This window comes from Macaca mulatta, chromosome 14, assembly GCF_049350105.2.
Source record: "Macaca mulatta isolate MMU2019108-1 chromosome 14, T2T-MMU8v2.0, whole genome shotgun sequence".
NCBI classification, from domain to species: domain Eukaryota; kingdom Metazoa; phylum Chordata; class Mammalia; order Primates; family Cercopithecidae; genus Macaca; species Macaca mulatta.
Window position 1 is genome coordinate 58,175,108 of NC_133419.1, and position 14,412 is coordinate 58,189,519.

The following is a 14,412-nucleotide window of genomic DNA, read 5'->3' on the forward strand; positions in this document are numbered from 1 at the left end:
TATGCCTGAACATATTACCAGGGGGCCTGAGGACAAGTCTCAATTCTGGCAACCTGGTCCTGTCTCCTCAGTACTTGCAAATGCCATCCAGGGGCCTGGCAATCATCCAGCCTAGTCTATCACTGCTGGTACATGTGCACTCTTCCCAGGGTCTGAGGTGGGGGCAACTCAACCCCCTGGTACCACAACAATTGGCACCCACTTGCAAGCACCATGAGACTGGCCCATCCAACCCATTACAGCTCAGACCAACTTGGATTTCAGTGAGTGGCCGAATCACTGCTATTGCCATTGCTCACATCAAGCCTGCTCACCTAGAGCAAGAGAACCAGTTTACATGCCAGGCCCACTGCTGCCACTACTAGCATTTCAGCAAGACACCTGGAAGCCCAATAATTGGCCCACTTGGATCCACTAATACCAGAGCCAGCATACATCACTCTGGGGCTCAAAGACAGGCATCTTCAGCCTACTGCTGTACCACTGGGGCCAGAAGACTGGCCTACCTAATAACTTAGTTCCCAGAAAACTTTACCACAGTCTCCACTATCCACACCCTAAGCTATCAAGGAAATCACAGATACCATTGACGCTATTTATAGCCAAGGAGATCATAGAGACTACGCTATTGCTTGCATCCAAAATGAAACCCAAAATGCCCTACTCAACCAACATCATAGATAATCTTCAGAGAAGAGTCCTCTCTACAAAAGTAAATTTACAAAAATTGGAAGAAGTGATTGTTACACCAGATGTGCAGATATTAACATAATGACACAGGAAACATGAGAAAGCAAGAAAATATGACACCTTCAAAGGAACACAATAATTCTACAGCAACAGATACCAATAAAAAAATCAATGAAATCATGGGTAAACAATTCAAATTACTGCTTTTAAAGAAGCTCAGCAAACAAGATAATTTTGAAAAACTATAGAAAACTGGAAAAGAATTCATCAGAGAGATACACATTTTTAAAAGAACCAAACAGAAATTCTGTAACTGAAGAATTCATTGAATAAAATACAAAATACAGTCAAAACCTCCAACAACAGATTAGATTAAGCAGAATAAAGAATCTCAGAACTTGAAATCTTTTGAAATAATCCAGTCAGACAAAAATAAATAAAAAGAATAAAAAAGAATGAGAAAGGCTTTGTGACATATGGGACAACATAAAGCGACTCAATATTCTAATTATCAGTGCCCCCCTTTTTCGCAACGGGTTTGCCGCCAGAACACAGGTGTCGTGAAAACTACCCCTAAAAGCCAAAATGGGAAAGGAAAAGACTCATATCAACATTGTCGTCATTGGACACGTAGATTCGGGCAAGTCCACCACTACTGGCCATCTGATCTACAAATGCGGTGGCATCGACAAAAGAACCATTGAAAAATTTGAGAAGGAGGCTGCTGAGATGGGAAAGGGCTCCTTCAAGTATGCCTGGGTCTTGGATAAACTGAAAGCTGAGCGGGAACGTGGTATCACCATTGATATCTCCTTGTGGAAATTTGAGACCAGCAAGTATTATGTGACTATCGTCGATGCCCCAGGACACAGAGACTTCATCAAAAACATGATTACAGGGACATCTCAGGCTGACTGTGCTGTCCTGATTGTTGCTGCTGGTGTTGGTGAATTTGAAGCTGGTATCTCCAAGAATGGGCAGACCCGAGAGCATGCTCTTCTGGCTTACACACTGGGTGTGAAACAACTAATTGTTGGTGTTAACAAAATGGATTCCACTAAGCCACCCTACAGCCAGAAGAGATACGAGGAAATTGTTAAGGAAGTCAGCACTTACATTAAGAAAATTGGCTACAACCCCGACACAGTAGCATTTGTGCCAATTTCTGGTTGGAATGGTGACAACATGCTGGAGCCAAGTGCTAACATGCCTTGGTTCAAGGGATGGAAGGTCACCCGTAAGGATGGCAATGCCAGTGGAACCACGCTGCTTGAGGCTCTGGACTGCGTCCTACCACCAACTCGTCCAACTGACAAGCCCTTGCGCCTGCCTCTCCAGGATGTCTACAAAATTGGTGGTATTGGTACTGTTCCTGTTGGCCGAGTGGAGACTGGTGTTCTCAAACCCGGTATGGTTGTCACCTTTGCTCCAGTCAACGTTACAACTGAAGTAAAATCTGTCGAAATGCACCATGAAGCTTTGAGTGAAGCTCTTCCTGGGGACAATGTGGGCTTCAATGTCAAGAATGTGTCTGTCAAGGATGTTCGTCGTGGCAACGTTGCTGGTGACAGCAAAAACGACCCACCAATGGAAGCAGCTGGCTTCACTGCTCAGGTGATTATCCTGAACCATCCAGGCCAAATAAGCGCTGGCTATGTCCCTGTGTTGGATTGCCACACGGCTCACATTGCATGCAAGTTTGCTGAGCTGAAGGAAAAGATTGATCGCCGTTCTGGTAAAAAACTGGAAGATGGCCCTAAATTCTTGAAGTCTGGTGATGCTGCCATTGTTGATATGGTTCCTGGCAAGCCTATGTGTGTTGAGAGCTTCTCAGACTATCCACCTTTGGGTCGCTTTGCTGTTCGTGATATGAGGCAGACAGTTGCGTTGGGTGTCATCAAAGCAGTGGACAAGAAGGCTGCTGGAGCTGGCAAGGTCACCAAGTCTGCCCAGAAAGCTCAGAAGGCTAAATGAATATTATCCCTAATACCTGCCACCCCACTCTTAATCAGTGGTGGAAGAACGGTCTCAGAACTGTTTGTTTCAATTGGCCATTTAAGTTTAGTAGTAAAAGACTGGTTAATGATAACAATGCATCGTAAAACCTTCAGAAGGAAAGGAGAATGTTTTGTGGAACACTTTGGTTTTCTTTTTTGCGTGTGGCAGTTTTAAGTTATTAGTTTTTAAAATCAGTACTTTTTAATGGAAACAACTTGACCAAAAATTTGTCACAGAATTTTGAGACCCATTAAAAAAGTTTAATGAGAAAAAAAAAATTATCAGTGTCCCCAAGGGCAAAGAGAGAATGAAAGGGTTAGAAAATCTGTTTAATGAAATAATAGATGAAAACTTCCCCAATCTAGAAAAAGACTTATACAAGGGGCTCAGAGAACCCCACATAAATACAAAGCATGAAGGTCTTCTCTGCAGCATGTTATAGTCAAACTATTTAAAGTCAAAGATAAAGAGGGGATTCCAACAAAAGCAAGACAAAAGTGTCTAGTCATCCATAAAGGAAACCCCATCAGGCTCACAAAGTATTTCTCAGCAGAAACAATACAGGGCAAGAGAGACATATTCAAAGTGCTGAAAGAAAAAAAAAAGCCATTTAAGTATACTATCTACCAAAATTATCCTTCACAAAAAAAGTCCTTCCCAGAGAAGAAAATGCTGAGGGAATTTATCACCACTAGACTGGCCCTAGAAGAAATGTCCAAAGAAGTCCTAAACCTGGAATAAAAAGATAATATTTACCTTCATGAAAACACATCAAAGTATAAAACTCACTGGTAAACCAAACACACAAATGAGGAAGAGAAAGAATTCAAATGGTACAACTACAGAAAACCACCAAACCAAAATGACAAACAATTAGAAAAAAAGAGAGGAATAAAGAACATACAAAACAACCAGAAAACAGTGAAGAACATGACAGGAACAAAGCCTTGCATATTAAAAGCAATCTTGAGGCCGGTTGTGGTGGCTCACACCTGCAGTCCTAGCACTTTGGGAGGCCAAGGCAGGTGAATCACCTGAGGTCAGGAGTTCGAGACCAGCCTGGCCAACATGGTGAAACCCTGTCTTTCCTAAAAATACAAAAATTAGCCAGGCATGGTGCTGGGTGCCTGTATCTCAGCTACTTGAGAGGCTGAGGCAGGAGAATCACTTGAACCTGGGAGGTGGAGGTTGCAGTGAGCTGAGACCATGCCACTGCACTCCAGCCTGGGTGACAAGAGCAAAACTCTGTCTCAAAAAGAATAAAAAAAAGAGCTATTGAATGGAAATAGATTAAATTATCTCTTTAAAATATATAGACTGGCTGAATAAATAAGAAAACATTATCCAACTATATGCTGCCTACAAGAAATACACTTTACCTGTCAAGATTCATATACACCCAAAGTAAAGAGATGGTAAAAAATTCCACTCAAACAGAGACCCAAAGTGGGCAGAAGTAGCTATACTTAGATCAGATCAAACAGACTTTAGGTCAAAAACAGCAAAAATGACAAAGACAAAGAAGGTCATTATATAATGCTAGAGGGATCAATCCAGCAAGAGGATACAACAATTCTGAATATTTATGCATCCAACCCTTGAGTGCCCAGATTCATAAAGCAAATATAACTAGAGCTAAAGAGAGAGATAGACTCCCATAAAATAATATTGGAAAATTCAACGCCCCACTCTCAGCATTAGTCAAATCATCTAGACAAAAAATCAACGACAACAAAAAATTGGATTTAAACTACACTTTAGAAAAAGTGGAACTAATAAACACACACAGAACATTTTATTCAACAACTGTAAAATACACATTCTTCTAAGCACATGAAACATTCTCTAGGATACAGCATATGTTAGGTCACAAAACAATTCTCAACACATTTTTAAAAATCAAAATCATACCAAGTATCTTCAGGTCACAATGGAATAAAACAATAAATCAATACTAGGAGGAATTCTGGGACCTATAGATACATGGAAATTAAAAAACATGCTTCTGAATGACTACTGGGTCAATGAGGAAATTAAGATGAAAAGCAAAACATTTCTTGAAACAAATGTAAATAAGACATGTGCCAAAACCAATGGGATAGAGCAAAAGCAGTGTTAAGAGGAAGTTTGACATAGGCAATAAATGCCTACATCAAAAAAGTAGAATGATTTCAAACAAATAACCCAATGATGCACCTCAAGGAACCACAAAAGCAAGAATAAACCAAAGTCAAAATTAGAAGAAAAGAAATAATAAAGAGCTGAACCAAATGAGATAGACTAAAAAATACACAGAATAAATGAAATGAAAAGTTGATTCTTCAAAAAAAGACAAGCAAAATTGCTAAACCACTAGCTAGACTAACCAAGAAGATAGAAGACAAAACAAGAAATGAAAAGGGAGATATTACAACTGATACCACAGAAATACAAAAGATCATCACACACGATTATGAATAACTGTACACTAACAAACCAGAAAACCTAGGAGAAATGGATAAATTTCTGGAAATATACAAGCTACCAAGATTGAATAAGGAAAAAATAGAAAACCTAAACAGACCAATAATGAGTAGCAAGATTGAATCAGTAATACAAATTCTCCCAACAAAGAAAACCCAACTAGTGGATGGATTCACAGCAGAAATTTACAAACATATAAAGAAGAACTAATACAAATCCTCCTAAAACTATTTCAAAAAATGACAGTGGAAAGAATTCTCCTCAAGTCATTATATGAGACCAATATTATCCCAGTGACAAAACCTGACAAGGATACAACAAAAAGAAAACTACATAAATCCTCAACAAACTACTAGCAAATCAAATCCAACACACATCAAAAAGATAATATACCTTGGAGATGCGGGCTCTTTTTTGGTTCCATATGAACTTTAAAGCAGTTTTTTCCAATTCTGTGAAGAAACTCATTGGTAGCTTGATGGGGATGGCATTGAATCTATAAATTACCTTGGGCAGTATGGCCATTTTCACAATATTGATTCTTCCTATCCATGAGCATGGTATGTTCTTCCATTTGTTTGTGTCCTCTTTTATTTCACTGAGCAGTGGTTTGTAGTTCTCCTTGAAGAGGTCCTTTACATCCCTTGTAAGTTGGATTCCTAGGTATTTTATTCTCTTTGAAGCAATTGTGAATGGAAGTTCATTCCTGATTTGGCTCTCTGTTTGTCTGTTACTGGTGTATAAGAATGCTTGTGATTTTTGCACATTAATTTTGTATCCTGAGACTTTGCTGAAGTTGCTTATCAGCTTAAGGAGATTTTGGGCTGAGACAATGGGGTTTTCTAAATATACAATCATGTCATCTGCAAACAGGGACAATTTGACTTCTTCTTTTCCTATCTGAATACCCTTGATTTCTTTCTCTTGCCTGATTGCCCTAGCCAGAACTTCCAACACTATGTTGAATAGGAGTGGTGAGAGAGGGCATCCCTGTCTTGTGCCAGTTTTCAAAGGGAATTTTTCCAGTTTTTGCCAAGACAATCCTAAGTCAAAAGAACAAAGCTGGAGGCATCACGCTACCTGACTTCAAACTATACTACAAGGCTACAGTAACCAAAACAGCATGGTATTGGTACCAAAACAGAGATATAGACCAATGGAACAGAACAGAGTCCTCAGAAATAATACCACACATCTACAGCCATTTGATCTTTGACAAACCTGAGAGAAACAAGAAATGGGGAAAGGATTCCCTATTTAATAAATGGTGCTGGGAAAATTGGCTAGCCATAAGTAGAAAGCTGAAACTGGATCCTTTCCTTACTCCTTATACGAAAATTAATTCAAGATGGATTAGAGACTTAAATGTTAGACCTAATACCATAAAAATCCTAGAGGAAAACCTAGGTAGTACCATTCAGGACATAGGCATGGGCAAAGATTTCATGTCTAAAACACCAAAAGCAACGGCAGCAAAAGCCAAAATTGACAAATGGGATCTCATTAAACTAAAGAGCTTCTGCACAGCAAAAGACACTACCATCAGAGTGAACAGGCAACCTACAGAATGGGAGAAAATTTTCGCAATCTACTCATCTGACAAAGGGCTAATATCCAGAACCTACAAAGAACTCAAACAAATTTACAAGAAAAAAACAAACAACCCCATCAAAAAGTGGGCAAAGGACATGAACAGACATTTCTCAAAAGAAGACATTCATACAGCCAACAGACACATGAAAAAATGCTCATCATCACTGGCCATCAGAGAAATGCAAATCAAAACCACAATGAGATACCATCTCACACCAGTTAGAATGGCAATCATTAAAAAGTCAGGAAACAACAGGTGCTGGAGAGGATGTGGAGAAATAGGAACACTTTTACACTGTTGGTGGGATTGTAAACTAGTTCAACCATTATGGAAAACAGTATGGCGATTCCTCAAGGATCTAGAACTAGATGTACCATATGACCCAGCCATCCCATTACTGGGTATATACCCAAAGGATTATAAATTATGCTGCTATAAAGACACATGCACACGTATGTTTATTGCAGCACTATTCACAATAGCAAAGACTTGGAATCAACCCAAATGTCCATCAGTGACAGATTGGATTAAGAAAATGTGGCACATATACACCATGGAATACTATGCAGCCATAAAAAAGGATGAGTTTGAGTCCTTTGTAGGGACTTGGATGCAGCTGGAATCCATCATTCTTAGCAAACTATCACAAGAACAGAAAACCAAACACCGCATGTTCTCACTCATAGGTGGGAACTGAACAATGAGATCACTCGGACTCAGGAAGGGGAACATCACACACCGGGGCCTATCATGGGGAGGGGGGAGGGGGGAGGGATTGCATTGGGAGTTATACGTGATGTAAATGACGAGATGATGGGTGCAGCACAGCAACATGGCACAAGTATACATATGTAACAAACCTGCACGTTATGCACATGTACCCTACAACTTAAAGTATAATAATAATAAATAAAATAAAATTAAAAAAAAAAAACAAAACAAAACAAAAAGATAATATACCATGACCAAATGGGATTTATACCAGGGATGCATGGATAGTTCAACATATGCAAATCAATAAATGTGATACATCACATAAACAAAATCAAGGACAAAAATCATATGATCATCTCAATAGATGCAGAAAAAGCTTTTGATAAAATACACCATCCCTTCATGATAAAAACTCTCAATATACCAAGTGTAGAAGGAACATGCCTCAAAATAATAAAGGTCATCTATGACAAACCCACAGATAACATCATACTGAATGTTAGTATGAATATTACTACTGAAAAGATGAAAGCCTTTCCTCTCAGATCTGTAACTAAACATGAAGGCCCACCTTCACCACACCTATTTAACATAGTACTGAAAGTCTTAGCCAGAGCAATCATGCAAGACAAAGAAATAAAAGGCATCATTCAGAACAAGGATCTCTGAGGAAAAGAAATTTAAAAAATGAAATAATAAAAGGCATCCAAATTGGAAAAGAGGAAGTCAACCGTTTCTTTACTGATGATATGATCTTATAGAAAAATCTAAACTCCACCAAAAAACTCTTAGATATGACAAATTTAGTAAAGTTTCAGAATGCAAATCAACATACAAAAATCAGTGACATTTTTATATACTGATAATGAACTAGCCAAGACAGAAATCAAGAAGGTAATCCAATTTACAACAGATACAAAAAATACCTAAGAACAAACTTAACTAAGGCATTGAAACATCTCTATGAGAAAAACTACAAAACACGAATGAAGAAATTGAAGAGGACACAAACAAATGGAAGGACATCCCATGCTCATGGATCAGAAGAATCAATAATGTTAAAATGACCATACTACCAGCTGGGCATGGTGGCTCACGCCTGTAATCTCAGCACTTTGGGAGGCCGAGGCGAGTGGATCACCTGAGGTCAGGAGTTCAAGACCAGCCTGACCAATAGAGAGAAACCCCATCCCTACTAAAAATACAAAATAAGCTGGGCATGGTGGCACACGCTTGTAATCCCAGCTACTCAGGAGGCTGAGGCAGGAGAATTGCTTGAACCTGGGAGGCGGAGGTTGCGGCAAGCAGAGATCATGCCATTGCATTCCAACCTGGGCAACAGAGCAAAACTCCGTCTCAAACAAACAAAAAAACAAAACCATACTACCTAAAGCAACTATAGATTTAATGCAATCTCTATCAAAAAACCAATGTAATTTTTCACAGAATTAATAAAACAATCCTACAATGTGTATAATACCAAAAGAGAGCCTGAATAGCCAAAGCAATTGTGAACAAAAAGGACAATGCTGGAGGTATCACGCCACCTGACTTCAAAATGTACCAAAAGGCTACAGTAACAAAAACAGCATAGTATTGGTATAAAAACAGCCATATAGACAAATGGAACAGGATAGACAGTCCAGAAATGAATGCATGTATTTACAGCCAACTGATTTTTGATGAAGGCACCAAGGGGAAAGAACTCATGCTTCAATAAGTGGTGCTGGGAAAACTGGAGATCCACATACAGAAAAATGAAACCGGATACCTATGGTTTCCCATGTATAAAAATAAACAAAAGATGAATTAAAGACTTAAACATAAGACCTGAGACTGTAAAACTAGTAAAAAATGGAGAAAACATTTTAAGACATCAATCTGGGAAAATATTTCGTGGCTAAGGCCTGCCTGAAGAGCAGACAATAAAACAAAAAATAAACAAATGGGATTATATTAAATTTATTAAATTTAAAAGCTCATGCACAGCAAAGGAAACAATCAACAGAGTGAGGAGACAATGTGTTGAATGAGAAAATACTTGCAAAGTAGTCATCCTAAGAGGAACTAATATGCAGAATATAAAAGGAACTCAAACAACTAAAAAAATTTCAAAACCCCAAATGATATAATTAAAAGTGAGCAAAAGACATGAATAGATATTCATCAAGAAAAGAGATACATACAAATGGCCAACAGGTTTATGAAAAAATGCTCAACATCACCAGTAATTATGGAAATGCAAATTAAAACCACATTGAGATACCATCTTATCCCAGTTAGAATGGCTATTATTAAAAAGACAAAAAATAACATGCTAACAACGATGTGGAGAAAAGGGAATTCTTACACACTGTTGGTGTGAATGTAAATTAGTACAACTACTATGGAAAACAATATGGAGATTTCTCCAAAAACTAAAAACAGAACTACCATATGATCCAGCAATAACACTACCAGGTATCTAACCAAAGGAAAGGAAATCCGTGTATCAGAGGGATACCTGCACTTGCGTGTTTGCTTCAGGGGTATTCTTAACAGCAAGATATGGAATCAATCTAAGTGTCCATCAACGGACAAATTAATAAAGAAAATGTGATATATATGATATATACGATATATATGATACACACACACACACACAATGGAACACTATTCATCCATAAAGAAGAATGAAATCATGTCATTTGCAGCAAAATGAATGGAAATGGAGGTCATTGTGTTAAGTGAAATAAGTCACGCACAGAAAGACAGATACATGTTCTCACCCATATGTGGGAGTAAACAAGATAATCTCATGGAGATAGAGACTAGAATAGTAGATACCAGAGATCAGGAAGGGTGTGTGGGTGGCAGGTGGGATACAGGGAAGTTGGTTAGTAGATATAAACATACAGTTTGATAAAAATAGGTTCCATAGAGGTCTTTATAGTATTCTCTGATGGTAGTTTGTATTTCTGTGGGGTCGGTGGTGATATCCCCTTTATCATTTTTTATTGTGTCTATTTGATTCTTCTCCTTTTTCTTCTTTATTAGTCTTGCTAGCGGTCTACAAATTTTGTTGACCTTATCAAAAAACCAGTTCCTGGATTCATTGATATTTTGGAGGGTTTTTTGTGTCTCCATCTCCTTTAGTTCTGCTCTGATCTTAGTTATTTGTTGCCTTCTGCTAGCTTTTGAATGTGTTTGCTCTTGCTTCTCTAGTTCTTTTAATTGTGATGTTAGTATGTCAATTTTAGATCTTTCCAGCTTTCTCTTGTGGGCATTTCGTGCTATAAATTTCCCTCTACACACTGCTTTAAATGTGTCCCAGAGATTCTGGTATGTTGTATCTTTGGTTTGTTGTATCTCTGGTATATTGTATCTCATTGGTTTCAAAGAACCTCTTTATTACTGCCTTCATTTTGTTATGGACCCAGTAGTCATTCAGCAGCAGGTTGTTCAGTTTCCATGTAGTTGAGTGGTTCTGATTGAGTTTCTTAGTCCTGAATTTTAGTTTGATTGCACTGTGGCCTGAGAGACAGACTATAAACACCTGTACACAAATAAACTAGAAAATCTAGAAGAAATGGATAATTTCCTGGACACTTACACTCTCCCAAGACTAAACCAGGAAGAAGTTGAATCCCTGAATAAACCAATAGTAGGCTCTGAAATTGAGGCAATAATTAATAGCCTATCAACCAAAAAAAGTCCAGGACCAGACGGATTTACAGCTGAATTCTACCAGAGGTACAAGGAGGAGCTGGTACCATTCCTTCTGAAACTATTCCAATCAATAGAAAAACAGGAAATCCTCCCTAATTCATTTTATGAGGCCAACATCATCCTGATACCAAAGCCCGGCAGAGACACAACAAAAACAGAGAATTTTAGAGCAATATCCCTGATGAACATCGATGCAAAAATCCTCAATAAAATACTGGCAAACCGAATCCAGCAGCACATCAAAAAGCTTATCCACCATGATCAAGTGGGCTTCATCCCTGGGATGCAAGGCTGGTTCAACATATGCAAATCAATAAACGTAATCCAGCATATAAACAGAACCAAAGACAAAAACCACATGGTTAACTCAATAGATGCAGAAAAGGCCTTTAATAAAATTCAACAGCCCTTCACGCTAAAAACTCTAAATAAATTCGGTATTGATGGAACATATCTCAAAATAATCAGAGCTATTTATGACAAACCAACAGGCAATATCATACTGAATGGGCAAAAACTGGAAGCATTCCCTTTGAAAACTGGCATAAGACAGGGATGCCCTCTCTCACCACTCCTATTCAACATAGTGTTGGAAGTTCTGGCTAGGGCAATCAGGCAAGAGAAAGAAATAAAGGGTATTCAGTTAAGAAAAGAAGATGTCAAATTGTCCCTGTTTGCAGATGACATGATTGTATATTTAGAAAACCCCATTATCTCAGCCCAAAATCTCCTTAAGCTGATAAGCAACTTCAGCAAAGTCTCAGGATATAAAATTAATGTGCAAAAATCACGAGCATTCTTATACACCAGTAACGGACAAACAGGGTTCCAAATCATGAATGAACTTCCATTCACAATTGCTTCAAAGTGAATAAAATACCTAGGAATCCAACTTACAAGGGATGTAAAGGACCTCTTCAAGGAGAACTACAAACCACTGCTCAGTGAAATAAAAGAGGACACAAACTAATGGAAGAACATACCATGCTCATGGCTAGGAAGAATCAATATCGTGAAAATGGCCATACTGCCCAAGGTAATTTATAGATTCAATGCCATTCCCATCAAGCTACCAATGACTTTCTTCACAGAATTGGAAAAAAACTGCTTTAAAGTTCATATGGAACCTAAAAGAGCCCACATTGCCAAGACAATCCTAAGTCAAAAGAACAAAGCTGGAGGGATCACGCTACCTGACTTCAAACTATACTACAAGGCTACAGTAACCAAAACAGCATGGTACTGGTACCAAAACAGAGATATAGACCAATGGAACAGATCAGAGTCCTCAGAAATATTACCACACATCTTTGACAAACCTGACAAAAACAAGAAATGGGGAAAGGATTCCCTATTTAATAAATGGTGCTGGGAAAATTGGCTAGCCATAAGTAGAAAGCTGAAACTGGATCCTTTCCTTAATCCTTATACAAAAATTAATTCAAGATGGATTAGAGACTTAAATGTTAGATCTAATACCATAAAAACCCTAGAAGAAAACCTAGATAATACCGTTCAGGACATGGGCATGGGCAAGGACTTCATGTCTAAAATACCAAAAGCAACGGCAACAAAAGCCAAAATTGACAAATGGGATCTCATTAAACTAAAGAGCTTCTGCACAGCAAAAGAAACTACCGTCAGAGTGAACAGGCAACCTACAGAATGGGAGAAAATTTTTGCAATCTACTCATCTGACAAAGGGCTAATATCCAGAACCTACAAAGAACTCAAACAAATTTACAAGAAAAAAACAAACAACCCCATCAAAAAGTGGGCAAAGGATATGAACAGACAGTTCTCAAAAGAAGACATGCATACGGCCAACAGACACATGAAAAAATGCTCGTCATCACTGGCCATCAGAGAAATGCAAATCAAAACCACAATGAGATACCATCTCACACCAGTTAGAATGGCAATCATTAAAAAGTCATGAAACAACAGGTGCTGGAGAGGATGTGGAGAAATAGGAATACTTTTCCACTGTTGGTGGGACTGTAAACTAGTTCAACCATTGTGGAAAACACTGTGGCGATTCCTCAAGGATCTAGAACTAGAAATACCATTTGATCCAGCCATCCCATTACTGGGGATATACCTAAAGGATTAGAAGTCATGCTGCTCTAAAGACACATGCACACGTATGTTTATTGCAGCACTAATCACAATAGCAAAGACTTGGAATCAACCCAGATGTCCATCAGTGACAGATTGGATTGGATTAAGAAAATGTGGCACATATACACCATGGAATACTATGCAGCCATGAAAAAGGATGAGTTTGTGTCCTTTGTAGGGACATGGATGCAGTTGGAAACCATCGTTCTCAGCAAACTATCGCAAGAACAGAAAACCAAACACTGAATGTTCTCCCTCATAGGTGGGAATTGAACAATGAGATCACTTGGACTTGGGAAGGGGAACATCACACACCGGGGCCTATTATGGGGAGGGGGGAGGGGGAGGGATGGCATTGGGAGTTATACATGATGTAAATGACGAGTTGATGGGTGCTGACGAGTTGATGGGTGCACCACACCAACATGGCACAGATATACATATGTAACAAACCTGCACATTGTGCACATGTACCCTAGAACTTAAAGTATAATAATAATAAAAAAAAGAATAGGTTCCAATATTCGATAGTAGAGTAGGGTGACTATAGTAGCAACAATATATTTTATATTATAAAGTAGCGAGAAGAGAAGAATTGAAATGTTACCAACACATAGGAATGATAAATACTCAAGGTAATGGATCCTGCAAATACTCTGACTTGATGAATACACATTCTATGCATGTAAGAAATACTCATATGAACTCCATATATATCTATAATATTTTGTATCAAAAAAAGGTATGTAAGCTGTGTAAGAACAGGAACTTTCTCTGTCTTGTTGCATCCCAGCTGCCTAGAAAAGCACCTAGTTCAACAATAAAAGATGCTCAACAAATACTAGTTGATGCCTCTAAGGAAAACAAGCAGATTTTTAAAAACGTTCTCAAGGAGAAAATGCTTGATTTTATTTTCAAGTGCTTGTAAAAACATATCCTTTTAAATTTTCTAAATTATAAAAATTAAAATGACAAAATTCCAATATAGAAATTTTCAAGTAAAATAGTAAAATATCCCATTTTCTCATACATACATTAGCCCATGTCATTCCTTTCCTAAGAGCAACAGAGTGAATAATCATCCAGATTTTAAAATTTTCACTCATTCATCCATCCATCAATTT

The 14,412-nt window shown here is 38.2% G+C and overlaps 1 protein-coding gene and 1 pseudogene across 5 annotated transcripts in view; one reads left to right on the top strand and one right to left on the bottom strand.

Moving 5' to 3' along the window:
• Positions 1 to 14,412, bottom strand: part of SYT9 (synaptotagmin 9) — a 226,865-nt gene that overhangs the window by 56,393 nt on the left and 156,060 nt on the right. The window lies entirely within an intron of this gene.
• On the top strand, positions 1,213 to 2,966 carry LOC708096 (elongation factor 1-alpha 1 pseudogene; annotated as a pseudogene). Its single transcript, XR_001439579.3, has one exon. The product of XR_001439579.3 is annotated as an elongation factor 1-alpha 1 pseudogene (transcript).